Source organism: Eublepharis macularius, chromosome 17 (genome assembly GCF_028583425.1).
Source record: "Eublepharis macularius isolate TG4126 chromosome 17, MPM_Emac_v1.0, whole genome shotgun sequence".
Classification (NCBI taxonomy): domain Eukaryota; kingdom Metazoa; phylum Chordata; class Lepidosauria; order Squamata; family Eublepharidae; genus Eublepharis; species Eublepharis macularius.
The window spans coordinates 23,792,549-23,820,290 of record NC_072806.1 but is presented as its reverse complement, the minus strand read 5'-3'; the positions used below and the strand labels follow the sequence as shown (position 1 = coordinate 23,820,290).

General features: G+C 46.1%; 1 protein-coding gene across 3 annotated transcripts in view; it reads left to right on the top strand.

The window, feature by feature from the left end:
- The first annotated feature begins 12,059 nt into the window (after positions 1 to 12,059).
- CAMKK1 (calcium/calmodulin dependent protein kinase kinase 1) overlaps positions 12,060 to 27,742 on the top strand; it is a 145,957-nt gene continuing 130,274 nt past the window's right edge. For 2 of the 3 annotated variants that reach the window (XR_008598397.1, XM_055001185.1), the window contains exon 1: positions 12,060 to 12,146. The gene's annotated coding sequence lies outside the window, so the exon portion shown is untranslated. The remainder of the gene's footprint in view (positions 12,147 to 27,742) is intronic. The other variant, XR_008598398.1, reaches the window with a different exon arrangement.

Below are 27,742 nucleotides of genomic sequence, written 5' to 3'. Positions count from 1 at the left end.
AGATATGCCACCGGGACGCTGTGGCCCCCTGCCGTCATGAAATCCAGGCAGGGGGCCACCCAGGAGCTCCGCCAGCATAACTGGAGTTTGCAATGATGTAAGTGCCAGATACACTGTCATAGGGGCTAGTCTGGTCCCTAAGCACTCCCTCCCCCTTAGGACTGAGCTGCTTATCACAACCACCGCAGAATTTATCAGTATTAAAAACAAGCCAGGGGCATAAAAACTGCATACCACAACACTGAGCAGACGGAAATGATGCTCATAAAACAGTCCTCGGACTAAGAGCAGACCATAAAAATGGCTTTAAAAAGATGTAAATACCACACACTGTCTGATTCAAAGCTCTTGTGCTAGTTTCCAAAGCATAAAATACAATTCAACTTTAAACTGTATCTAAGTCCACCCCATCTAGATTTGTTCTTTAAATATACAATCGTTCTATGAATACTTGTATGTTATTCCTTACAGAGAATAGCAGGGAGGGGCGTATTAAACCAGAGAAAATGGCACATCTAAACAGGATTAACTTCTAGCTCCCTAACCCAGTCCAATATAAGGACCCCCTCAACGGGTTTTAACTTTTAAAAAAACCAAAGGGAGATGCAATTTAAGCCTGAGAAAATATCCCCTCTCCTAGTACCTGTTTTGAGTTCCAGTATTCCTCCCCCTTTCCCTTCAACTACTTTTGATGTAAAAAAAAAAGTTATCATGGATTTCCAACAGTCCTGTCTGATGACTTCACTTTGTTAGAAGCCTTGAAGAATGTGTAGGGGAAGGATTAGCTGCCCCGATCCTGGTAAGACTGATCCTTGCGATCTTTGAAGTACTGCAGACTGCAGACTTTAGCTGCATGCTTTCCATTTCTGGAAGTGCTCCATTCACTACTCCCCTGCATTGCGAATGCTAGAAAAATACAGGCCATGTAGGACTGCCAGTTCCAGCTTGCACAATTCTTGGAGATTTTGGGGTGGTGCTTAGGAAGGATTTGGGGACAGAGCTCAGCGGGTGTGTGATGCCATAGACTCTGCCCTCCAAAGCTGCCCTTTCCTCCAGAGGAACTGATCTCTATAGTCTGGAGGTCTGCTGTAATTCTAGAAGAACCCCAGGCCTAACCTGGAGGTTGGCAAGCAGTCAGGTCCAGAATTCTAGTAGCATCAAATCCTCATATATAATGCAGAGGAGTTAGCCGTGTTAGTCTGCAGTAGCAAACTAGAAAGAATCCAGTAGCACCTTTAAGACTAACCAACTTTATAGTACAGAGAAGTTAGCCGTGTTAGTCTGTGGTAGCAAAATCAAAAAGAGTCCAGTAGCACCTTTAAGACTAACCAATTTTATTTTAGCATAAGCTTTCGAGAATCAAGTTCTCTTCGTCAGATGCCTGATACAGTCTCTGTATCAGGCATCTGACGAAGAGAACTTGATTCTCGAAAGCTTATGCTAAAATAAAATTGGTTAGTCTTAAAGGTGCTACTGGACTCTTTTTGATTCAACTTTATAGTAGCATAAGCTTTTGAGAGCAACAGCTCTCTTTGTAGAACTGGCCATCTTCTAGAGCAGAAATGAAGGTGTGAGAAAAAAAATGTATATGAAATCTTTTCAACTGGGACTCCTGAATGCCAATGTTGAGAGACATAGCCAGAGACTGTCGGTTGCCAGATATTCACCATTCCTCAGGTTGTTTTCTGGCTTATCAAACTTACCGAACTAAACAGCCCAGTTTTTCTGCTGATGCAAGAGGATTTTCCACGCCTTTAGCTGATCTGCCCTCCACCAGCTTTGCCCCTGTTCAGTAGCCCTGAACTGAACAATCAAGGATGCCGAGGTTTCTAGCTGCTTGACACTGAAGCCTTGAGATTATGCCATCGCATACAGCTCTTCAGGGTATCTTCAAAGTTCCAGCTAACCCCACAACTGCATTGCACCTGTCTGGAAAGAACTACTACTAGGTGGTTCCAAGGCTCATGTTTTGGTGCTGATCTTGACCTTTTAAGCCTTAAAATATATACCTGTTCCTATTTATCACAGAGCAATAATTTCCTGCTTCTTGACCCTAGAGAATCACCAGCTCTGATTTTGCCCTGGCCTTGTTCAATTTGTGCATGAGAATCGTTAAATTTTGTAACATTCTTTGGAGACTCCCTCTCCAGTGCTTCCAGATGTCCAGTTTCTGAGCAAAGAGTGGAAGTACGTCTCCATTGCATGTGCATATGAAAACATGCGCACAAACTCCAAGGAACCAGCCTGCTCATCTCGTACAATGTGGCTGCTGTAGTTTAAACTGTCACCAACCGATTTTAGAACTGTTGTGCTTTCTTAGTGTAACTTGAGTGGAAGGCACACCCTTCTGGCTTTTCAATGAATGACTATGTCATAGGTCAGCCTCGGCTGGGCTACCTGCTGGCGATTCCTCCTCAGAGGATGAGGGGCTGGAAGAGCAAGCAGGGCCAGCAGAAAATCCCCGCACCGCAGTCCCGGAAGAGCCATCCAGTGACCAGCAACCAGGTCCCTCCGCACATGCTAGAGAGTGTGCAGAGAGGAGGAGGAACCGGCGCCTCGGAGATGCAAGCCTCTCCAGCCGGCAGCAGGGTGGAGGGCTTGAGCGAGGGAGGCTGTTTGGGAACGGCGAAGGAGTGCACGCCTGCGGGTGCAGCGGCAGACAGAGCTGGACGCCGAGGGCGAGGCGGGGCAATCAAGTGAAGGAGAAACACCTGGCCCTCGTCCTCTTATGCCTTCCTGAGCATATAAGGAGAATGCTGGGAACGGCCCAGCGTGGGAGCAACATCATTCACCACTCCTTGCGCCCAGCAGCTCAGCTCCTGGAAGCTTCACCTCTGCCTCGTAGCCTGCCCTCGCTTAGATAGACCTCCTGTTTCCTGACTTGGGCTTTGTCCTCGATCACTCCTTGCTTGTCTCCATGTTTGACTGATGACTCGGTTTTCTGACCTTGGCTCGGCTTTTGGATTCTCGTTTGCTCGCTCCACTGACGGACTGACTTTCTGGCTCTCGACTCAGTGTGTCTTGGACTCTCGCTCGCTCTCTCCATCGCCCAGCCCTGTTCATGACAGACTAACTAGCTGTGGCCATGCACATGAAGACAGCATGCAGCTAGCGGAATCAGGTGGTGGTTCAGACACTGACCCTTGGCCCAAGAATTATGAGGTTGCAATTGTGTCCCTGTGAACTAATGCTGACTCTTCAGGGACCAGGGAATGCCAAGGATACCTCCAAGTCTGCCTTCTTCCATATCCAGATATTCTGCAGATGTCATGTTCCCTCCAACATTAGAGGCACAGCAAAAGAGCACTCAGGACAGGGCATTCTTGGTGGTGGCTCTTAGACTTGGGAACTCTGCCTGGGGATGCTGATTCAGCCCCATCCTTCTCAGCATTTGCAGTGCAACCCCAAGTACAGTTCCACCCTTCTAAGTTCATTGACATCAATAGACTTTGAAGCATGTAACTGCTTAGGACGGCACTGTTATTCATCCTGGTCCAACATTTGGCCGCATCCAACAATTTCCCTCTGACTGTGTTTAGGTGTTTTCCTGCACCCCCTCCAATTGTATTTAATCTCATCTCCATTCCAAAAATATTCACTTCCCCGAGCTGCTCCGGACCCAAAGGGACCCTTCTCTAGGAAGGAAAGCATTGATTGCAATGCAGAAATGAAGGGATCTTAGAATTGGGCTTGTCATTGCAGTAGCAGACAGTGACCAGCAGAGGGGATGAAAGCACTTGCAATGGTTTCCCAAACACCAACCCAGCTATTATCATATTTAAAATATAGACAAGCCCCCCACCCCACCCCACAAGCCGAGGAAGCTTTCTCAAGAAACATGTGACTTACACTATCTTTGCAGCTAGAGCCCCAGTGGCAACTTAATGACTAGCAGATTTGTACGTGTGTATGGCATAACTTTTCATGGCATAGAGATATGCAGTTAGAGATATGCATAGTTGCAGAAGGACACAAACACAGGAGTGTAGGAGGGAAATGGTAAGCCGCAGGGCTAAAAAGGCCATGCAATTGCAAAGGATTTCTGAAACCTGCTTCTCTGTACGTCTGGTGTGCCCCCCTCACACACACACACCTGGGAAAAGGTAGCTCAATATCTTTTTATTACGACCAACCATATTGTTACAAAGCAGTAGAAAAGAGCAAAAGTCCAGTAGCACCTATACGACTAACAAAATTTGTGGTAGGGTATGAGCGTTCATGAGTCACAACTCACTTCTTCAGATACAAAGAATCTGAAGACGTGAGCTGTGTAACTCACCTAAGCTCATACCCTACCACACATTTTGTTAGCCTTATAGGTGCTACTGAACTCTTGCTCTTTTCCACTGCTGAAGAAGTGAGCTGTGACTCACGAAAGCTCATACCCTACCACACATTTTGTTAGCCTTATAGGTGCTACTGGACTCTTGCTCTTTTCTACTGCTACAGATAGACTAACACAGCTACCCATCTTGACCTGTTACAAAGTAGCAAGCATGCTTTTTTTAGTTTCCCAGAATTCTTTGCCAGGCTGCATATTCAGATAGCAATAACAATAACAATCAGGGGAAAGAGACTGAAAAGATAACAAAGTATCAAGATCTTAGATTTGAAGTTCAGCATCTCTGGGAAAAACATACAACGGTTATTCTAGTAGCGATAGGAGTGATAGGTCCAATTCCAAAAGGACTAACAGCCCTGCCATTAGAACTTTCTCGCATGTGTAGAAATGTCTTACTGGAATTGCTCTTCTCTTTGCCCAGCCATTTTCCAACTTTGCATGCTATTAAAAAATATAGAAATTCTTCCTGATTCATAGTCTCCATCCAAATTCCAAAAGGACTAACTGAACCCCTAGGTAGTATCAGCATAGATAACAATTAGCCAATTGCAAACAGCCGCACTAACATGCCACATACTAAGGCGATCGCTCATTGACTCCAAGATTCTTGGGTAAAATCCAAGTCGGTGAGGGTTCAAAAACTTCAGCCCAAACATCTGGTGGTGGAAAATATCTGATGATGATAATGATAATGGGAGAAGAAAAAATGATATTTGGAAAAGCCTGGTCTGTTATTTGTAGCCTTCTAGAACGGAAGAGTAGCAAGGCACTGCAGGCTTAATTAGATGCTATTGTTAGCAGTGAGGAATTCCAGGGACTAACCAGCTGGGTTAGTTCTTGTGGAAATGGGCAGCTGAAGTTTTTCATGACATAGAGGTAAATACCATGTCATTAAACCTCTGCTAAAGGGACAGGCCATTTTTCTCCAGGTCTGCTGGCAACCCTGGTTCCATCTGGAGGCAAGAGCACCTGAGGCTTATGGTGTCTTTTACAGTATTTGGTAGATTTACAGATACTCTAATGTGGTCAGTCCAGGCTAGCCTGCTCATGGAAACTAAGCAGGGTCAGGTTAGTACCTGAACTAGAGTCTCTGTACACAAGACACCTCGGCGCATGTTTGCCCAGTGTAGAGAGATGCAATGTTAGCTAGAAAGCGTAGTTTTAAAAGACAGAGCCAGTGGAGATTGCTCCTCAGAGGGTTTGTTAATTTAATTCACCTCCACTAAGGCTCTGTCAGTTTCACTTCTCCAGGCTAAAACTATGTGGGATCGCAACCCGAGGGTAGCAAAGAATGGAAATGGTCTGAAGTTGCTTTCCAGAACCAGGCTTGGACCTAGAGAGGTTATAATGGGCTGAAGTTTCCCTTTTGACATTTCACAGCCCCTTCACACAGCTCCAGTGTATACCAAAGCCTTTGCCCTGCCGCCAGCTCTGTCTTTTTAAACTACCCTTCGCGGCTAACATTTAATCTCCCAACATATGTTCTTCATGTGTCAGATGTCTCGTGTACAGAAACCACCAAGGAAGTCCAGGGTAGGTACGCAGAGGCAGCCAATTGCAAAGTATCTCTGTTTGTTTCTTGCCTTGAATGCCATACTGGGTCGCCATAAGTGACCTGTAACTTAACAGCACCTTACACATGCATTGATACAGCATACAAAGTTGATTTTGCAGAGCAATAAATTGACTAGCCCACATCAGATCCCCAGAGACAGGGAATGGAGATAGATCCTGTACCTTCTAGCTGCTTCAGCCAAACTGTATACCCCATACAGCTTATGCTGGTATAACAACAACAACAACAACAACAACAACAACAACAACAACAACATTCAATTTATATACCACCCTTCAGGATAACTTAACATCCACTCAGAGCGGTTTACAAAGTATGTCATTATTATCCCCACAACAAAATATCCTGTGGGGTGGGTGGGGCTGAGAGAGCTCTGAGAGAGCTGTGACCGACCTGAGGTCACCCAGCTGGCTTCAAATGGAGGAGTGGGGAATCAAACCCGGCTCTCCAGATTAGAGTCCCGCGCTCTTAACCATTACACCAAACTGGCTCTCCAGCCTAAGTCTAAACTTAAACTTAAAGATGACACTTGATTTCTAGTTTATTTTGCTCAGGATAAGGGCAGCTATAATTAAGCAGTGAGCTTTGGCCTGTTATCCTTTGATGATCTCTACTTCTAGTGGGGTTTTCTTTCTTTACTGTGCATCCTTTTAGATCATTTTTGGTATATTTTGTGAGTTGCTTTTTGTGACCACCATTTGAGGGAAAAGAAGGAGGGATATAAAAGTTGTCAATAAAATAGTTTAAAAATCAAAAACAGCAACAAAAACCCATGCTAATAAGAACAGCATATAAATCAGAATAAAATCAGAAACGAAACCTGCAATCAACAGACTGACAAATGGAAAAACATAACTGGGGCACAGGTCAGCGCCAGCCATTACCCAAAGTCCTCTGGAAAAGCATAGCCTTTGCCAGCTTTCCACCAAGGCACCAAAATATCCTGCCATTAGAACTTTCCTGCATGTGTACAAATGTCTTACTGGAATTGCTCTTCTCTTTGCCTGGCCATTTCCCCACTTTGCATGCTATTAAAAAATATAGAAATCCTCCCTGATTCATATTCTCCATCCAGATGGAAGCTCGCCACTTTCCAGATATCCTGTCAGCCAAAAGTGAAAGGAAGCCTGAAAATGACTCAGAGCTGGGAAGATGAGTTGGGGTGTGTGTGTGTGTGTGGAAAATATGAATGAGGAATGGTGCGAGAATGAAGGCAACTACTGGATTCTCTCTTCTGTTTATGCCTTTGGAAAACTGAGCAGATAGCTAGGGAGACAGGGCTTTTTTCCGAGGAAAGAGGTGGTGGAACTCACTGGTGGAACTCAAGACCGCACAATGACGTCACTTTGGGGCAGCCGGAACAAGGGGGGAGTTTTTTAACGTTTAAATTGCCCCTGGTGAAAATGGTCACATGGCCGATGCCCCCTTCCCCCGATCTCCAGACAGAGGGGAGTTTAGATTGCCCTCTGCACCACTGGAGCGGCATTGAAGGCAATCTAAACTCCCCTCTGTCTGGAGATCAGGGGGCAGGGCCACCAGCCATGTGACCATTTTTTAAGAGGTGCCAGAACTCCGTTCTACCGCGTTCCTACTGAAAAAAAGCCCTGGCTAGGAAAAGGGGAATTTAGGAGACTGGGAGACACTCCATGAAGAGGGGATTTAGGGGAGTGGGAGGCAATCCACAAAGGCTTTGTTATCTATTCAGTACAGGGCAGCTTACCTCACTCTTCCTTTCTCCATTCGACTCCCAACAACTCTGTGAGGTAGGTTAGGCTGAAAGAGTGCCTGGGCTAAAGTTAGTCGGCAAGTGTCTGTGGCAGAGTGGCAGGTTTGAACTACAGTCTCCCAGATTGTCGGCTGGCACACTAACCACTACACAACACTGTCTTTGTTGTACATGATATAGTAACAAAAAAACCCATCTCCAGATGTAGCAAGGCATTGGGTTTTGTGAACTGGAGCATATATCAGCCCATATAGGAAGACAAAGGACAATACTTCATGTCCCTGACAAAATGGTTTCTGGCCCATCAAGTAAATCCTTACACTATCCGTATCTTAAGGTTGCATCCCTCCAGCTTTTCTACTGTTGAAAAAGGAAGGGGTATTTAGGGGTCTGCCTAAAAAAAGACTCTGCAAAGAATCACAGGACCTGCGTAGTGGATAAAAACCATGTGGAGAGGCAGCTGTAGGCAGCAGGGAGGGGAATAGGCTGTGACTAAGAGCGGGACCACAAGTGACGCCTGACACAGGTTGGACACTTGCCAGCTTCCCTCAAGTTTTGATGGGAAATGTAGGCAGCTGGGCGGAATGTTGGACAAGTGACAGCTGAAAAGTCCATTGGACAGCAGTCAGAGAGCAAAGCTGCAAGACCAGGATGCCTACATTTCCCATCAAAACTTGAGGGAAGCTGACTAGTGTCCAACCTGTGTCAGGCGTCACTTGTGGTCCCGCTCTGAGTGAGAAAGCTGGCAGGATCCAACTCTTAGCTTTTAAGATGCCCCTGGACAAGACTCTTTTTCTAAAAAAAAATCCTGGAACAGACTAATAAGGCAAGCTTGGGCCTTTTTTGCAAGGGTGATTTTTGCCACTTTTGGCACCGTATTTCTTCAGGTTTTCTTCCGAATTCCAAACACTTAACTCCCCCTTCAGATTTCAAGGTGGCATTTCAAGGGTTTTCTTCCGAATTTTCTGCCTGTTTGGAAGAGAACCCTTAAAACACCACATTGGAATCTGAAGTTGTGTGTCCAGAATTAGGCAGAAAATTCACAGAGGTCTGGGGCCAAAGCACCAAAAATCACCCATGCAAAAAAAAGCCTTGCTGTGATCCATACTCTACACAACTTCGGAAATTCTTGTGGGCAGCCATGGAGGCTATTTGTTTGAGAACAGGGAGGGCATGATATACCACCACAAGATTTGATTATAACCACAAGTTTTGATGGATTTACAAACCAACTGACGGCGTGGATTTGTGATCTGCAATCCACCCTGCCCCCCAATTTATGTCTGATAGAAAGAAAAGATAAGCACAATGCATTTCTCTTTTTGTTGCTGTTGTTTGCCATCAAGTCGCAGGCTGCAGCAGACTTGTTTTCAAAGCAAGAGACAAACAGATGTGGTTTGCCATTGTCTGCCTTTGCCGTAGTGTCCCTGGACTTCCTTAGTGGTTTTCCAACCAAGTACTAACCTTGGCTGACCCTGCTTAGCTTCCAAGATCTGGCAGACTGGGCTAGCCTGGGCTATCTAGGCCAGTGAATGAGTGATAGCTGTAAGCAGGGGTCATTTAGTAGAAAAATAGCTGCAGGAACTCATTAACATATGCCACACCCCCTGACATCACCTATCCTGGCCGTTTTGGACCCAATCCTGGCCGTTCAGGGCCGAAGTTGGCCCAAAATGGCAAAAAGGGGCTGAACATGGCTGAAAAGTGGCCCAAAATGGTCAGAACTGGGCCACTGCTGAGCGGGAGAGTGATACACCACCCATCAGAGGCCTGGGCCGATTCCAGATGACTAACCTTAAGTCGCTTCATGCCGCCCTCTTCCGGATCGTGACGGGGAAAATGCGAAATATCGCGTTTCCTCGCGCGAGTTTTGTGCGTCGTCGCGCAAAACTCACGCAAGGAAACGCGATATTTCGCATTTTCTCCGTTGCGATCCGGAAGAGGGCAGCATGAAGCGACTTAAGGTTAGTCATCTGGAATCGGCCCAGATCCTGGCCATTTTAGGCCTAATCCTGGCCATTTTGGGCCCAATCCAGGCCAAAATGGGCCCAAAATGGCCAAAAATCAGGTGGGCGGGGCCACCTGCCATGTGACCTCTTTGGAGAACCACTGGAACTGTGTTCCTGCACGTTCCCCCTCATTATGAGCCCTGGCTGTAAGCATGTGAATGGAGAGTGCCCTCAAGTCACAAGTCAAAGTTGACTTATGGTAACCCCTAATGTGGGTTCCATGGCTAGAGACAAACAGAGATAGTATACCATTGCCTGCTTCTGCAACCCTGGTCTTGCTTGGAGGTCTCCCATCCAATTACTAACCAAGGCTGGCCCTGCTTAGCTTCTGAGATCTGACAAGATCAGGCTCACCTGGGCTATCCAAGTCAGGGCTGTAAGCATAGATGGCTTTAAAAGGGGGTTAGATAGATGTATGGAGGAGAGGCCCAGGAATGGCCATGGCTAATAAAAGGAATTTCTATATTCAGAGATGATAAATCTCTGCGTACCAGTGTGGGGAGGCAGCAACTGGAGAGGGCCTTGATGTCTATGCCTTGTTTTTTGACCCTCCAGGGCAACTGTTGGGCCACTGTGTGACCAAGAGTGACCCAGCAGGGCTCTTCTTATGTTCTCAAGCCCTTCCGGTGCTATGGCCCGGTTCTAGATGGGGACACCCCCCAGATGCCTTTTGGGCAGGGCATCAAGTTATATGTCTGGCGATGTTCTAATCACAGAATTTCAGCATCTTGTATCATTCAGCCACTCTTCTAGACGGGAAGACAAATGGTCAAGGGAGTATTCAAGCACATCATATTTTGCTGGTGAAATACTTGGGAACTGTCAGATTGTTTAAGGTATATTGATGTGTATATTGTTTCCTTGGGGGCTTTGGCGAAATAAGGGGTTCAAAAGAAAGGTTGGTATGTAGAATGATCCAATCCTCCTTGTCTTAAAAGAAGACAAATAATTTCCTCCGAGCGGGGGAAGGATCTTTCTCCGAGGAGCCACAGAACCAGACAATCTGCTCCCAGAGACAACAACAGAAAAGATAGTGTCGCTTTCACAGCACGTTCCCTTTTGTTGCTTGCGGTGTCTTAATTATGCCATGATAGCCCTAATTACTTTCTCTGGCAAACTCCAGTGTCCTTTGGCGGAGGATCTTTTGTGTTTGATAATTGCGCGTTTTCTTTTCGCAGGTACCCAGAGTTGTACAGGGGACCCCCCCTCTTTTGAGCCCACCCCTTCACACTAAAGTGAGCCAGCAGTAGGTGCCAGAGAACGTGCTATAGCCCGTGTAGAATTGGCCCACCTCTAATATCAACAGACATTGAAGCATGGACTTGAATATTAAGACCATATGCTTAACATTTGAAAAGAAGCCCTGTTACAATGAATGCACATACAACCTGCATATATACGTGCGCCGGTCTGTAAAGAAGAGCCAACGGGTGTTTACTGTACAAATGAAACCAGGGATCAGTACCTGGGTAAATAAAATATAGGATTTCAATCATATGTTCAGCTGTACTTGAGTTAAATGCCATGTCAGAATTACTCTCTGCATGTACACAGTAGACAGACTGTAGGTGTGTTCACTACAACCTGTGGACAGGGCTACCGACGAGGTGTCAGTGTTCCAGTCTATCATATATATCTTTACATGCTGCTTTGGTCCCCAATGGGGATCCCAAACAGCTTACAAAATACTTCTCCCCTCCTCCCGTTTAGCTTCCGAACAACATCCTTGTGAGGTAGACTAGGTTGAGAGTTTGCATTACTGACCCACGGTCGCTCAGCAAGCAGGTGTAGGCTAATTCTCCTTGAAGCTTAAAGTCTCCACCACCCCCATTCTTTCCCCCATACTTCTGTTTTTGGCACGGTTGCCAACTCTGGCTGTGCCAATTCCTGGAGATTTGGAAGCAGTGCCAGGGGAGGGCAGAGGTTGGAGAGAGGAGGGAGCTCAGCTTTTGCCTGTCCCCCAAAGCTGCCAAGAGAACAGATGCGTAATGTCTGGAGATCGGTTGGAATTCCGGGAGGACTCCAGCCCCCGCCTGAAGGTTGGCAACGCATCTGAATCAGAGTAAAACCTCCCCAGGCGTGCCAGTGGCCGTCGATCCCACCTCTCCCCCACCCCTCGGCCACCTCGCGCCCGCAGCCTCCCCTTCGCAAGTTTCGCTGCGGCGGCTGCAACCCGTCAGCGAGCCCAGCCGGTGGAAGCGCAGCAAGCCAATGGCGAGCCCAGCGCAGGCCAGCCAATTATACAGCCCAATGAGGAGGCGCCGAGCGGAGGCGCCGCCTGCCTGCCAATCGCGCCGGAGCGGAGGGAGCGTCCGGGCGGGCGGCGATGCTCGCGGATTGGAGGGCTCGCCTGGGCACTTCGGTTTATGTCTCCGCAAACCCGGGCGCGTCGGGCGAGCAGCTGCGCTCGGCGGACGCCCGAAGGCGCAGCGCAGGGGCTGGGGAAGGCGGGCGGCAGGAGGCGCTTGGCTGGAAGGCTTCTCCGCACGCGAGGTAAGGCGGCTTTGTCCCGTCCCTCCTTTCCCGTTGCCAACCTCCAGGGGGGACCTGGAGATCGCCTGGTATTCCCACTGATCTCCAGATCGCTTTCCCTGGAGAAAATGGCAGCAGGGGCTCTGCCCCCGGCCAAGGATCTCGCCTGGCTCCTGAGGTCCGCGCAACAGCTGGGAAAGATCGCCCCTGTTTATGAATTCGGGGAGGAGAAGAGGGGATTTCTTCGCCCTGAGAATGAGGAGCGGGGCAATTGCGGACCACTCGCGGCTGGTTGGCACAGCGAAAGGGACGGATTGGTACCAACCCTCCGGGGTTCAGCGCTGGGTAAGGGAGGAAGAGGTTTCCCAGCGCGCTCCGAAGGGTTTCTGCCACCTCTCAGAGCATTAAGTAACCTACAGCGAATTTCTTATCCGCGGCGATTAGGATTAAGGGTTTCCCAATCAAAGGTTCTGAATAGGGTTTAACGCACACACACAAACACACCATGTGAAGCTTTTAATTGGAGAGAATTTGTCTAAATTTTTCATCTCCCCTGCTTTTTAAGTTCAGGAAGTATATCTGGGGGGGGGGGGGCGGTGTTTGTATGGACTTCTCCCTGTTTTCTCCCTGTTATATTCTTGCGACAGCCCTGTGAGGTAGGTTCTTTTGAAAGATTCTAACCGGTCCAAGGTCACCCAGTGAGCTTCACAGCAGAGGGGGAAATTTGAACTCAGGTCCAGCCAACTGTGGTACCACGGCAGCTGTGGAGATTTGCTGCTGAATGTCTTGGATGAAAATCTTAAACCTGGGGTGATCACCTTCTTCTCTGGAATGTTTAGTCGCTGACCTGGGGACTAGCAGTCTGCACATGCTCAGGGAGAAAGATTCTCTTCTTCATAACTATTCCTAGCCGAACCACTGCAGAGCAGCGGTGATCTGTTTTCCTGCTGTGCTGAGAAGGAAATCTCGCTTGGGCGAGTTACTGCCCTTCAGCTTGTGCTACCTTTCAGGTTTGTTGCAGGTCATCATTTGCTGCTCTGAGCTTCTTGTTGATCTGATGAAGTCTGGATGTCATAAACAGCCATTTAAAAGCCCGAGTAGTAATTAAACCCTGCTTGCCTATCGGCAACTCTGTGAATGAAAGACCTCCCAAACGTCCTATCATTAACAGACTTGCTCAGATCCTGCAAACGAGGATGTGGCTTCTTTTACTGAATCAAGTCATCTCGTTTTAGGTCTTCCTCTTTTCCTGCTGCCTTCCACTTTTCCTAGCATTATTGACTTTTCCAGAGAATCTTGTCTTCTCATGATGTGACCAAAGTATGACAGCCTCAGTTTAGTGATTTTAGCTTCTAGGGAGAATTCAGGCTTGATTTGATCTAGTACCCACTTATTTATCTTTTTGGCTGTCCATGGTATCCACAAAACTCTCCTCCAGCACCACATTTCAAATGAATCAATTGTCCTCCTGTCTGTTTTCTTCACCATGCGACTTTCACATCCATACATAGTAATGGGGAATACCATAGTTTGGATTACCTTGGTTCCCAGAGAGACATCTTTATCTTTAAGGATCTTATCTAGCGCCTTCGCAGCTGCTCTTACAAAGCTCCTGGGTTCAATTCCGGACTAGCTCCAGTTAAAGGTTCTTGGTAGTAGGTGCTGGGAAAGTAGATACTTTCTTTGCTTGGAGTATTAGAGAGCCATTGCTGACCGGAGTAGATAATACTGAATTAGAGGGAGCAAGGATTTGACTTGGTATAAGATAGCTTCTGACATTTGCCTGCCTGCCTTCCTTTCCAAGAGGGTCAGTTCTTGGCCCAAGTCCGCGAGATTCTGGACCTTGCTTGGCCAGCAGGTGACAGCTAAAGGCTTAAACAGGGGACTGCAGCAGAAGTCAGATGTTCTAAAATGATCTGATCTGGTGGCCTTCTTAAGGGACTTCCTCTGAGAAAAACTTACTCTGCAAAATCAAGGAGATCCTTTATTTCCTCGGAGCTGGCACTCATCTTGGGACTGGAGAGAGGGGGGAGGACTCGCACTCTTTGTGCCGTCTATCATGCTTGAGATGTGCAGAGACTTTTTCACTCCCTTTGGCATCTTTTAAGAACCCCTTGTGTCTAGACAGCCCCTCCCCGAGATGGTTGCATTAGCTGTGTAAGAGCTTGGGTGGAAGCAGGCTATTCTAGGTGTATGCAGTGATGATTATTTTTTCCGCTTTGCCACAAGTCTCTTATTTTGAGTGCTCTTCCTTTATTGCAGAATCTCAGGTCCTCTTAAGACGTAACAAACGCCCTTCGTTTTGGCACGCTGTGATTCTGCCGCATTCTTGCCTTTTAAAAAGGTTCAGTTTGGCAAGCCAAGCGACTTTCCCACCTGCTCCTCTGTGTATTCAGAAACTGGTTTAGCCAGTGTTGAATGCAATGAAAACAGATGGGCTGGGCTGGGGTAATGTTGCAAAGACTCCCCCCCACCCCGTTCTGATTATTAATGGTTTTGGGAGAGTGGAACTGTTCTGTGAAGGAGACGGGCACAGTGATCTTTCCAACACTTCTTGCCAGTAGCGAGTGCTTTCTGTTGTGTTGCACTGTGCTTTCTCTTTTCTGGCGTCAGGGTTGCGGTTTGTTCTCTGTGACGGCACCAGTCAAATTTCTGGGAGCCAAGGACTGAAGCAGATGAGATGCTGAAAGGTCTGTGAGTGGCAGCCAAGGGAGGCCTTTTTGAATCAGGACTGTGAGGCAGTGAGATCTGTTCCTCCATGCACCATTCGCCTGACCTCAGCTCCCCCACACACACCGGTTTCCATAAATTCAATAAATCAAATCAATCAAATCAGTTGCCCTTTTGGAGAATAACGTATGAGTAGTCTACTGATGGAGACATTCAGAAGTGTAACAAGCATTATTTTTTTTAGATTGGGTCATCTTGGTCTTAGGAGTGATTGAGATATAGCAGTACCCCCCAACGGATACTCACAAGGTCAGAGTAGCTATTCATGCAGAGATTCAACATTTTGCTTCCTCTTAGGGTAGGTCATTTTGTGGCATCTCTGCCTTGAGAGTAACTAAATACATCCCATCAAACCTAATAGAGTGGAGGCAGAATTCCCAGTGGAAGTTGATTGGAAGGCTAGAACAGCAACTCATGCAGAGATGCAACAGGCCACCATAGCAGGCGATTACTTTGGGGCTCACAGTTGTCTTTCATTATTCAATTAATGTCTTTAATGGCACACTTAATGGTTCTTTCAGGTCAGGAGTGGCTTCCATCACACAACTTGGCAATTACTTGGCATATAAGCAACTGCTGTACAAATGTAAAACAAAAGAAACTGTTTTTGCAGGGCTAGAATGTGTCCAGACTTTTCCCTGATGACCCAAGTTCCAGAAGGAAACTCAAAAGCTGCTTTCTTTTAATTACTTGACTTTCTGCAGCCTTCAGACAAGGCGTTCATGCAGCTACTAACGCACAAGCTTTTGTGGTCCTACCTGCCCTCGCGTTATCTCTGTAAGTCGTTTGTGAGTTGGTAACGGTCGGAAGGGAGGAGAAACTTGTAACTTCCCTTTCAGATTACAAAACCTTTCTTCTCTGTTCACCTAGAATGACTTCTTAATCACTGTAGGTGACCAGGCTAGTAGCTATTTGAAGGCACTTTTCAGGATCATCCAGTGAAATTGATTGCCAGAGGCAGGTAAATTACTGCTTTGCACAGGCTATGAATGGGGAGCCTCCATATACACAAGCAGTCTACCTCTGATTACTAGATGCCAGGGGATAATAATAATACAATAATAATAATAACTGCATTTATATACTGCTCTTCTAGTCAGATTAGTGCCTCACCCAGAGCGGTGAACAAGTTAGTGTTATTCTTATCCCCACAATACAGCTGTGGCTGAGAGGCTTACCCAAGGCCACCAACTGAGCTCAAGGCAGTAGTGGGATTCGAACCAGTAGAGTGCTGATTCGCAGCCAAACCACTTAACCACTACCACTGCAGGTATTGTTTCTATACCCTGCATTTATGGCATTGCAGAGGCATCACGTAGGGCTCTGTAGGATGCAGGACTGAATGGACTGTTGGTCAGGTCTGGCAAATCTCCCCTTAAGTTTTAATGTGGGCTGGAATCCATTCCTGGGGGCAGTTTCCCATAAAACTGCTTTAACAAATTGGTATGATTTAGTGGTCATTGGGGTTGGTGTTCATTAAAGCGCGGTTTGGAGTAATGAGAAGAATTTTCCTCTGATCTTATTCAGAGTGCATTTCCATCACTGCTAAACAACCATGACCAGCCCTTAAATTTGGGGGAGGTTATAAGGCATAGGTTTGAGAACAAAACAGCCTGCTCTCCAGTCTTGGTCCTCGTCTTGAATGAATGACACCCTTGTCTGGTTTTTAAGAGTCGGGAATCGTACCTCTGTCTGCGTAGCAGCAACCCTCTAAAATACTTAGCTAATTTAAACTGTGTTTTCCTTCATAATTCCTGCTGCGTGAATTGGCAAGTGATTAAGATCTAAAACCACATACACACACTCTTCAAAATTGTCAAAAAAGATGACAACTGCTGATTTTTATAGTTCTTTGGCAAAACAGCTGCCAGATGATGAAATTGTGAGTTGACAGATTGTCTCCCTTGAATGGTTTTGGCTGTAAAATCTCTTGGGGGCTGTGCAAAACTGCGAGGCGCTGATTCTGCTTTTACTGCCCCAGTGAAAATCCTTCACAGTGCTTGATCAGAAACTGTGAGAATGAGGGTCATTGTACGGCCGGGTATGATTCCTCGGTTGTAGAGATATAGGCTGATAGCTGCTTTGTGATAAACTTTGTACCCAATGCTGAATCTCACATCAGCCGTATCTGTTTGCCTGGCTGGTGCTGTAATATGTTAAAATCGTGTAAAAGGCTTTAGCAGGACTTAACATCTTGTCCGGAGGCATTGTCCCTTCGCAAAACTCTTTTTATACAATATTCTCCCCCTTCCCAAATTGTACTACGCTGCCTTCCTTGCAAGGGTAGAAGGTTGGAGAGCTTTTCATGGCATTAATATTTTTTGCAGAAAATGTTTTGAAGGTACTACTTCCCAAAGTTAATTGGTTTCATAATCGCCATTTCTGCACATCCTTAAAGAGACAGCCCACTCACCGAACGCTACTGTCTTTTCCCCTTCATTCCTCACGTCTCCGATTTCAAAATGGTAGCAAGCTGTTTGGCTTCTGTTTTTTTCAGTGCCTTTTCTGAGAATGCATTTTCCTGCAGTCCCTGTAAAGGCACCAACAGAATGGAAGCCAAACAGCCTGCTACCATTTTGAAATCGGAGATGTGTGAAGGGGAAAAGATGGCAGTGATCAGTGAGTGGGCCATCCCTGTAAGGACATGTGGAAACAGTCAATTATTGGGTATCATATTTATTTGCCTGACCTGGATGGCCCAGGCTGGCTTAATCTTGTTGGATCTCAGAAGCTAAGCAGGGTCAGCCCTGGTTAGTACTTGGATGGGAGACCACCAAGGAAGTCCAAGGTTGCTACGCAGAGGCAGGCAACGGCAAGCCACCTTTGAATGTCTTTCCTTGAAAACCCTATGGGGCTGCCATAAGTCAACTGTGATAACGGCACTTAAAATATATATGGGTAGGTGTGTGGGTGGGTGTAATAGTGTGCTTGGATTAGATCAGAGAACCCCAGGTTCAGATCTTCACTTGGCCATGAAGACCTTGACCAAGTCAGTCTCCCTTAGCCTGACCCACCTTGCAGAATTGCTGGAAGAGAGGAGAATGGAAGACAAGAGAACCAGACTGGCATCTTGAGCTTCCAGTTGGATGAATGTTGATAGGTAGGTAGATTTTATTTTTATCCCATGCTTTGGCCAGAAACGGGTTTCCAAAGCAACTTGCAGGAATCAATAACCAATAAAAACATGGCTATTCAATAACAATATGCGTCAGGAGGAGATATTCCACTGACTGCTTCCTGCGTGGGCCTCATCCAGGGCAGGAAGAAGCTAGAGAGAAGGGCAGCTCTCAGCTGGAGCTGAATATCAGTTAAACTGGATATGAATCTGTACATATATATCACGAGTGAATGCACGTGCACACAAATAGTACACGCAGTAAAATTAAAGAGCAAGCTATACTGCGTGGGAGATCTGCAGTCAGGGCTTCTTTTCATAACTTTGCAAAGTATCCATAGTGTGTCTATCTATCCACCCTCCACAACAGTTCTGGGTAGGGGTGACATCTAAAGGATTAACCTGCCCCTCCCCAGTACTGTGGTCTGAATTCCAATCCTCCCTTTTTTGCAGTTACCTTTTAATGTCAACCCATCACAGACCTCCTTTGTAATGTGACTGGCCCTGGGGCTGCAATCCATAGCACCTTGCCTCGGAAGTAAATTGGGCTGGACTTGGTGTGACTTGAATAAACATAATTAAGGCTGTACTATAAGTGCAGAAGTGTAGCTTTTCCCCCTTAAATATTTTGGTTTGGCTACTTTTAATGATGGGGAAAACTGGAAGTATTTAATCAGTATGTAAAGTTTAACCTGGTATCCTTTTTTTAAAAAGTTGTTTACTGAATATAAGGCCAATAAACATGCCAAATCAATCCCAGATGATTAAAGTCAGGGCTTTTTTTCAGCTGGAATGCGGTGGAACGGAGTTCCGGAACCTCTGGAAAATGGTCACATGGCTGGTGGCCCCGCCCCCTGATCTCCAGACAGAGGGGGGTTTAGATTGCCCTCTGCACCGCCCGGCGGCGCGGAGGTCAATCTCAACTCCCCTCTGGAGATCAGGGGGCGGGGCCACCAGCCATGTGACCATTTTCTCCGAGGGCAACCCACTGAGTTCCACTACCTCTTTTCCCAGAAAAAAAGCCCTAATTAAAGTCATCAGTGGATGTTCCAGAAAACTAACCACTTCAGCCCCCCCCCCTGTAGAAAATTCCCATTACTGCTGCTTTGGGAAATGTTCATACTTGTGGTATATGTAGGCGGCTCTCCAAAGCGCCTCTCGGACAGATGCTAAAATGTGAATTAAACCAATAATAATAAATAATATAATTAAATGATAAAACAAATAATTCCTGGGCTAGTCCTGAGTCTGCTTAACACAGATCCCAAGCCAAGAGCTGTTTGGCTTTCATTTCTGGCCCTGCCCAATTCACACCCTTGGGCCTGAATAGTTTGGAAATGGGATATGTGATGACCATTCCAGATTGGTGCCGGTGGGGTGAGGAAGAGGCATGCAGAGGTAAATTTTATGCATGGATTCCTTTGGTGCATTCAGACTAGAAGCAGAGCAGGTGCACATCTGGACTTGAGATATCTCGTGCAGCTGCTGTTTGGGTTATACAGTGTGGGTGGGAGTGAGCATTTTCTACCCACAATGCAGTGCCAGTTGGAATGTGCAAGCTCAACATCACCTCTGTGCATGCCCACCTTGCAGCTTGAGGTGATACCTTGATTAGGGCTGTAAAGTTTTAAATGTGAGTGCCTGTTTTCTCAATTTCAAGCCCTCTACTATACAACTGCATGTATGATTTAGAAAGATTGGCTTTTTATTGATAGGCATGGAAAACTCACCCAAAATTAAAAGTCTGACAATTTAAAAAACTTTTAAAAATTATTTTTGAAAGCTTTGTGCTCAGTCTGTTTATGGTGCTGTTAGTCTGGCAGCTGGCAAGGGTGGCTCTCGAATCCACAGCGTAGCCCTAGCAGAGTTACTGGAGTCTAAGCCCATTGATTTTGAGTGTCTTGCCTCAGAGCCAAGCTACAAGTGACGCCTGACACTAGTTGGACGCTTGTCAGCTTCCCTCAAGTTTTGATGGGAAATGTTGGCATCCCGGTCTTGCAGCTTGGCTCTCTGACTGCTGTCCAATGGACTTTTCAACTGTCGCTTGTCCAACATTCCGCCAAGCTGCCTACATTTCCCATCAAAACTTGAGAGAAGCTGACAGTGTCCAACCTGTGTCAGGTGTCACTTGTAGTTGGCTCTTAGGGGAAGGTTCCATCTGCTAGAACAAAGCTTGCAGAATGGACCCCCTGGCTCTAGCCTCAGGCTGTAGGTGATGCTGACCTCCTCTTTATCCTCCCAGTTACTGTGAAATAGGCCAGGGGGAGAAAGACAGACTTGCAGAAGACTGAGTGGAGACACCCGCTTTGGTTCAGTCACAGGCATATCTGCTTCAAGAGTCTCGGGCAGAAAGACATTGCCCTGCTCTCCAGACCTGGAGAGGGGGTGTGGCTCCGTGGCAGAGCATCTGCTTGGCATGCTGAGGACCACAAGTTCAGTCCCCAGAATCTCTAGTTAAAAGGATCTGCAGTAGATGATGTGAAATCCCTCAGCCTAAAACCCTGGAGAGCCGCTGCCATTGCTGACTTCATTGGACCAAGGGTCTGATTCAGAATAAGGCAGCTTCATGTGTTCAGGTGAGAGCTGCCGTGTGGATCAAGGGTTTGTATATACAAGGGTTAATTCCAGCTTAAACTACCTCACAGGCTTGTTGTGAGGATGTAATGGAGAAGGAGAGAATGATGGTGGAAGCCACTTTTGGTCTTCATGGGGGGGGGAGTGGAGGGTAAGTATCCAAATCTAGTCCACTTCAATCCCCCCCACACACACACAGATGCTATCAGAAGAAATGGAAAGAGATGAGAGATCCCATGCCCAGTATATTATCCTCACAACAATCACCCTGTGACGTGGGTGGGGCTGAGAGAGCTCTGAGAGAGCTGTGACTGACCCAAGGTCACCCTGCTGGCTTCAAGCAGAGGAGTGGGGAATCAGACCCGATTCTCCAGATTAGAGTCCTGCCGCTCGTAACCACTACACCAAATTGGTTTCAGAGCATGCTGGGGGCATTCATCAAGCTACAGTGTCTTACTTTGATTCCCCTTGTACTTAAGTCAGTGGACAACAAAATAACATTCACATACATATAAAGCACAGGATGGCTGAAACACACTTGTTGGTCTGCTTTTGTGGCTATTGGTGGATTAAAAAATCCAACACAAATGCTTTTTTTTAAAAACCTTTCTATTTTTCATGCGTGCCCATCAGAATGTTTGGAGAGTCCTTGGAAATTCCACCAAAGAACCAGCAATGACGTTTATTGGCAAGGATGAGCTGATAACATTGTTTTCTTCTTGATTCTCTAGGCTGTCATTAGTTTTGGTTTATCTCAGGTTTTGCTCGTGCTGTTACTACTTCTTAAAACACTTGAAGGGGACTTATACTGAGCCATACCATTGGCGGATTAAGGTCAGCGTTGTCTACTCTACTTAGCCATCCAGCGGAGGTCTTTTGCACTCCCTGTTCTCCAGACCTTTTTAAAAATGGAAATGCCAGCAATTGATCTTGGGAACCTCTGTATGCAAAGCAGATGCTCTGCTGCTGAGCCATTGCGCCATTTTTACACAATTAATGCAGAAAGAACGTTGAAGAATGTATCAAGTTTAATGAGGGGAAAATTGGTATGAGAATGAAAAGTCGTTGCTTCATTTCTTGTAAGAGAGAAATAAATTGGAATGGGGACAGTCGAATCAAACCAGACAGCTTTTGAAAGTCAGTCTTAGCTCTGCTTTACTGGTCATGCAGCGTTAAACACGTCATTAAGGGACATTTCCTAGAGACTTGTGCATTTGGTTGAACGGCAGGATCAGAAAGGTTCACTGTAAACCACTGAGGTTCTCAACCTTTCACGTCTTCCATCCCATCAATTGCTCATATTGCTCATATCAAAGCCCCTGGATAGAAACAAAAAAACCCAACCCCACACCTTTTTTCTCTGAAAGACATTTATATGTTTACAGGCAGGCATTCTTTTATTATAGTTACCATTTACAGTAATTTTTGAGGACAAAAAATGTAATAGTGTTACTGGGAATACATTTTACTGCTATAACTAAAAAGGGACTGAGGGAGAACAAATTCTTACTGACCGGTATGAAAACTGTGTCCACTTCTGTGGCCTACTGGTGGTATGCATACCATTCTTTGAGAACCGTGGCTGGAAACCATTCCTTCAAACCAAAATGTGGCCTCTCCCTTGCTTTTTAAAGTCATGACTTCCTCCCCCCCTCCATTTTTTTTAATGCTTTACAGTTTCTAACAAGTGTAGATGAGTACTCAGGTGGTGTGGAAGGGGGTATAAATTTCAGGGACTTTATGTTGGCCAGGGTGTGTGTTAGTTGAAAGATATATATTTTTAAAATGCTATTACATTTGCAATGACTGATGTTCTCTGTTTGCACCCCCCAACTGCTCAAACGGAACTGCGTTGAAAGTGAAATTGTCGTCTTGGTATGCAAACATAATTTTGTTTTTTAACAATATAACTCTTTGGGCGCTCTGTGGGGTTCCAGGATAAAAGCTGATCTCTCAAACATGTATTTGTTTTTAAAATAATTGATTCAATTCATGTAAAATGGAATTTGATTGTTTCATGTTAGCTGTCATAATCTTTAGTCTCAGGATGTGTTCTGTGGGGAAAAAAGATTTCTCCTAGGTAAACCATGGAAAAGCTAATGGTTGTGCTACAACTGGGATGGGCACATACATATTCAGCAACTTTGATCTTTTTTATTTTTATTTTTTATATTTCAATTTATATACCGCCCATCCCCAGGGGCTCTGGGGATGGCTCTTGACAACACAGCACCCATGATCTTTGCTCATGGTGGAACCCAGTTTTGAGCCTCTGGCTCATGTTCCCACAGTCCATAAACATTTGCTATAAGCAGATGGCTGTGGGTGTAAATATAGATGCTTTCTCTGCATGTAGAGTGTGCACCTTGGTATGAACCGGCCCAAATTTGTTCCAAAATCTCTTCCTGTCCTCAAGTCATAGTTGACTTACGGCAACCCCTGGTGGGGTTTTCATGGCAAGAGGTGGTTTGCCATTGCCTGCCTCTGCAACCCTGGTCTTCTTTGGAGATCTCCCATCCAATTACTAGCCAAGGCCGACCCTGTTTAGCTTCTGAGATAGGGTTGCCAGCCTCCAGGTAGTGGCTGATCTCCGGAATTACAACTGGTCTCCAGGCCACAGAGACCAGTTCGTCTGGAGAAAATGGCTACTTTGGGGAGTGGAATCTATGGAATTATGCCATGCCAAGGTCCTTTCCCTCCCCAAACCCCTCTTTCTCCAGGTTTCTCCAAGTTTCACCCCCCAGATCTCCAGGAATTTCCCAACTAGGAGCTGGCAACCCTATTCTGAGATCTGATGAAGTCAGGCTCTCCTGGGCTATCCAGGTGGAAAAAGTCTCTCCTGGAAGGCAGGACATGGAAAAAAACCAACATGAGATATCCCTTTCCCTCATCTCTATTAAAGACAAGAACCTAAATTGCTTGTGTGCTCAGATGAGTCGCTCTTTGAACATCGAAAGCTGTGGCCGGATGCATAGTTAGAATTAAATTGTAATTGGAAGCAATAAATATTGCACAACAGATAAAATGGATTGCTCTTTCTGTTTGCTTGGCAGTAGCAGAGGCTGGGGGGAGGAAGGGAGCAGCGCTCTTCAAATGGTGTCCTTGGGAATCTTGAGATTTGGGGGGAGTTCATTGGTGTGCCTTCATAATACTTAGTTTGCAGGGGCAGAAATGCCCTCCGGCCGATCTGGAATGACAGTAAGCCAAACCTGATGTGACGTGCAGAGTCCATGATCCAGATGTTCCATGACTTTCTAGGGGCAGGCTAGGCTACTACCACAATAGTATCCCAAATTCTATCATGCGTAGTCGGCTATTTTCCCGGGGGGGGGATGTTGGCATTTCCCCCAGTTCGGTTATTTTCAAGTGTTCCTGCACCTTTGTGAATCCAACTGTTTTGGCCTAGATTTATATAAACGGTTTCTAGCTCCTTGCTTGTAAATACTTGCTTGAGATTAGAATGGCCTTTGGCTGATACAATAAACAATCCTTAAATGAAACTAAGTGAATCATACCTCGCAGCGAACAGAGCTGATCCTGGGATGACTCGGCTGTTTGTTTGCTGATGTAGCCGAATGAAACTAGCAGACGCAAGTTCTCTTATGCATCGTTCAAACCATAGCGGAGGAGCTATTTTGCACGGGTCACTTCTCTTGGTTCCTGTCCAAATATTGACCCGATGAATCTTCCTAAACTGCCCTATGAAAATGATGAGAGAGTTGTGCTAGGGCAGCAGCAGGGAAGCATAAACCAGTAATGCCCAGCCCATCAAGTGTTAGTGTGAGATACAGAAGCTTCATAAATTGTCCACATTTGGAGGTTTTGGAGGTTTGAATCATCTGGTCTGATTTCAAATTCCAAAATGATTTATTAGGAATCTTCCATTTCTGAATTTTTGTACATGCAAGGTATCAATCTAGCAAGAGCAGGGGACCCCAGCCCCAGCTCTGCTTACTGGGATGCCTTGTAAAATGAATATATTGTTCAAAAATATTTTTATGCACACAGTGTACTTTCAGTAATACAACGAAGATCCTTGTTTTACAGTGGCAGCTGCGCAACCCATCAGATCTCCCATGGCCAATCAGAAGTCCTGCTGGGCAGAAACTCCACACACTTTCTAAAAACACTTGGAGGGTACCTGGAAAGGTGTTGGCAGTCACTTTAGAAACCCCTGAGCAAAAGGACTTGCACAGCGCAACCCTGGGCGGTGCAGCACGGTCCCGTGCCCTGCAGTGGGCCCGTTTTGCACCGTATCGGTTCATGTGGGAGGGCAATTCAGCCCTTCACAAGCACAGGATCGCTCCCAGGCTGCCTTTTGACCCATGTGATGACGCCAGCCGGGAGCGCACGTGCACACACTATGCATATGCACGAGAAACTCACAAAGAGAAGGAGGGGAGGTAAGAGCCAGCATCCCAATCTCCTGCTGGGGGAGTGAAGGGAACCACTGAGGGGGCTAATACAGTTAAGACAGCAAAAAGAGACAATGTCCCTGTATGTTCAAACCAAAAATTTATAATGGATTAAATAGTCATCCTTTCAGCCCTGACCATTGGGTAACCAGTTATAATGAACTATATACAGTATACAAATAACCAAAGACGATGCCTATTTTTGGCAAGCCAATTGGAGCTTAACAATACAATATAACTCCTTGTAATTGGCAAGTGAAGGGACCTGGCAACCCTAACCCCATTGCAAAAAAGCATTCTTGTGTGCAGGTTTATGTTATGATTCTTTTTGTGTGGTGTTCTGCCTGGGCTCCAATAAAACAATGCACAACATATTTGTAACTTCACCAGGGGTTTTTTTCTTGGAAAAGAGGTGGTGGCACTCAGTGGGTTGCCCTTGGAGAAAATGGTCACATGGCCGGTGGCCCCGCCCCCTGATCTCCAGACAGAGGGGAGTTTAGAGTGCCCTCCGTGCCGCTGGAGCGGCGCAGAAGGCAATCTAAACTCCCCTCTGTCTGAAGATCAGGGGGCAGGGCCACCAGCCATGTACCATTTTCAAGAGGTTCCGGAACTCCGTTCCACCGCGTTCCAGCTGGGAAAAAAAAGCCCTGAATTTCACTCCTATTTCTATGCTGCAGCAGCCTCTGGTAATACAACGGTGGCCGTAACTGACTTCTCAAGTCTAACATCTTGCCAAATCACAGTTGCCATGAATGTGCTTCAAATCATAGCTTCTGAACCTGGTTTGCTGGCTGGTTTTCAAACTGCAGTCTCTCGTTATGCCAAGCCTTACTGAGGCTTTGTTAACTATCGTTTGGTGTGTTGACTGAACCTTAGGTGGAATGATTATCTCTAGATGACTGCGCAGAAAAATGAATGGTTTGGCCATGTCAGAGAGGTATGGGGCCAGCACAGATGACCCAACACTTAAGACAGCTTCCAGGCACCTTCTGTTGCCATGTGACCTATATCAAGTGGCCTCTTTCTTCCTTTTACCCAGATGAAGAATTTACTGGATTTGTTAAAGTCCCAAGTTACCAGACGTCATAGAGGAGGTTATTTCCTCAGCCTTTTTTCTTGACACTCTGCTTCACTGTGCCACCATTAAGGGTATGATCAGAATTATGTTTATAGGGTTGCTGTCCTCCAGGCAGGGGCTGGAGATTTCCTGGAATTACAGCTGACTTCTAGACAACAAAGTTCAGCTTCCCTGGAGAAAATGGCTGCTTTGGAGAGTGGATCCTATGGCATATAACAACAACAACATTCAATTTATATACTGCTCTTCAGGACAGCTTAGCACCCACTCAGAGCGGTTTACAAAGTGTGTTGTTATTATCCCCACAACAATCACCCTGTGAGGTGGATGGGGCTGAGAGAGCTCTGAGAGAGCTGTGACTGTCCCAAGGTCACCCAGCTCGCTTCAAGCGGAGGAGTGGGGAATCAAACTCGGCTCTCCAAATTAGGGTCCTGCTGCTCTTAACCACTACACCAAACTGATTCTCACGGAGGTCTCTCCACTCTCCAAACCCCACACTCTCCAGGCTCCCGTCTGAAATCTCCAGGAATTTCCTACCCAGAGTTGGCAGCCTTGTATATTTAGCTTCCCTTGTAATCATATTTTAGAAGTACAGGCCCTCTGCCTTTTTCCTTCTTTGCAGCTTTGCATAGATCCATGCAAGATGAATAAGGGAGGAAAGCCCATAGTATGTAAATATTGTTGAATACAGGTTGGATAATACAGTTGGAAGGCTGTGGATGCTGCAGGCCCAGGCGTAGTCCGTGTGCAGAGGAGAGGCCTCTTGGGACACCCCCTCCCCCAAGATTTTGCTTTGCACTTGATGATGGAAGAGAAGCAGGATATAAATGAAAGAAGAGTAATTGCTTACAAAAACAAATATTGTGCAATAAAAATTTACAGCATTCTGAGCAGAGAACAGTCACAAGCATTTTCCTGATTTCTGTAAATCTGGTATTCCCTAAGATAGAAATAAGTTAAGAAAAACAAATGACTTCGTACCCATAATTTAATTGCCTGTGGCTTTAGTGCTGCCTCTTACAGAGCAGTAAGACCATAAATTAGTGTCTCTTATATGTCCCACATCAAATGATAATTTGACAATTGGAATCCAGTGGTTTTACAGCACCCCCAATTGGATTGTTAATTCCAAGTTAATTTTTGCACATCTCCACAAAGAGTGTAACTTTCCTAGTCTTCTAAGTCACCCCTGGGAAAGCAGAGTTGTTCCAATCTGTGTATAGCTGGAACAGTGCCTTTATAATCCGTAGTGCTTCCCCCCATGCCTTTGACAAGTAAAGAATTGGGTTTTTAAAATTATGCTTAGCAGATGCTAGCTAACAGACTTATGGGAGAGGCTGCAAACTGATCTTTCTGAAAGACTTTTTTCTGAAGTTCCTCTCATAGAAGAGCTGTAGATTTCTTTTGGGATGGGAGAAACTGATCAGAAGAGAGATGTTTTCAGAGATAAGTTTAGATTAAGCCAGGGCTTTTTTTCTGGGAAAAGAGGTGGTGGAACTCAGTGGGTTGCCCTTGGAGAAAATGGTCACATGGCTGGTGGCCCCGCCCCCTGATCAGACAGAGGGGAGTTTAGATTGCTCAGCGACGCAGAGGGCAATCTAAACTCCCCTCTGTCTGGAGATCGGGGGGTGGGGCCACCAGCCATGTGACCATTTTTAAGAGGTGCCGGAACTCCGTTCCACTGCATTCCTGCTGAAAAAAAGCC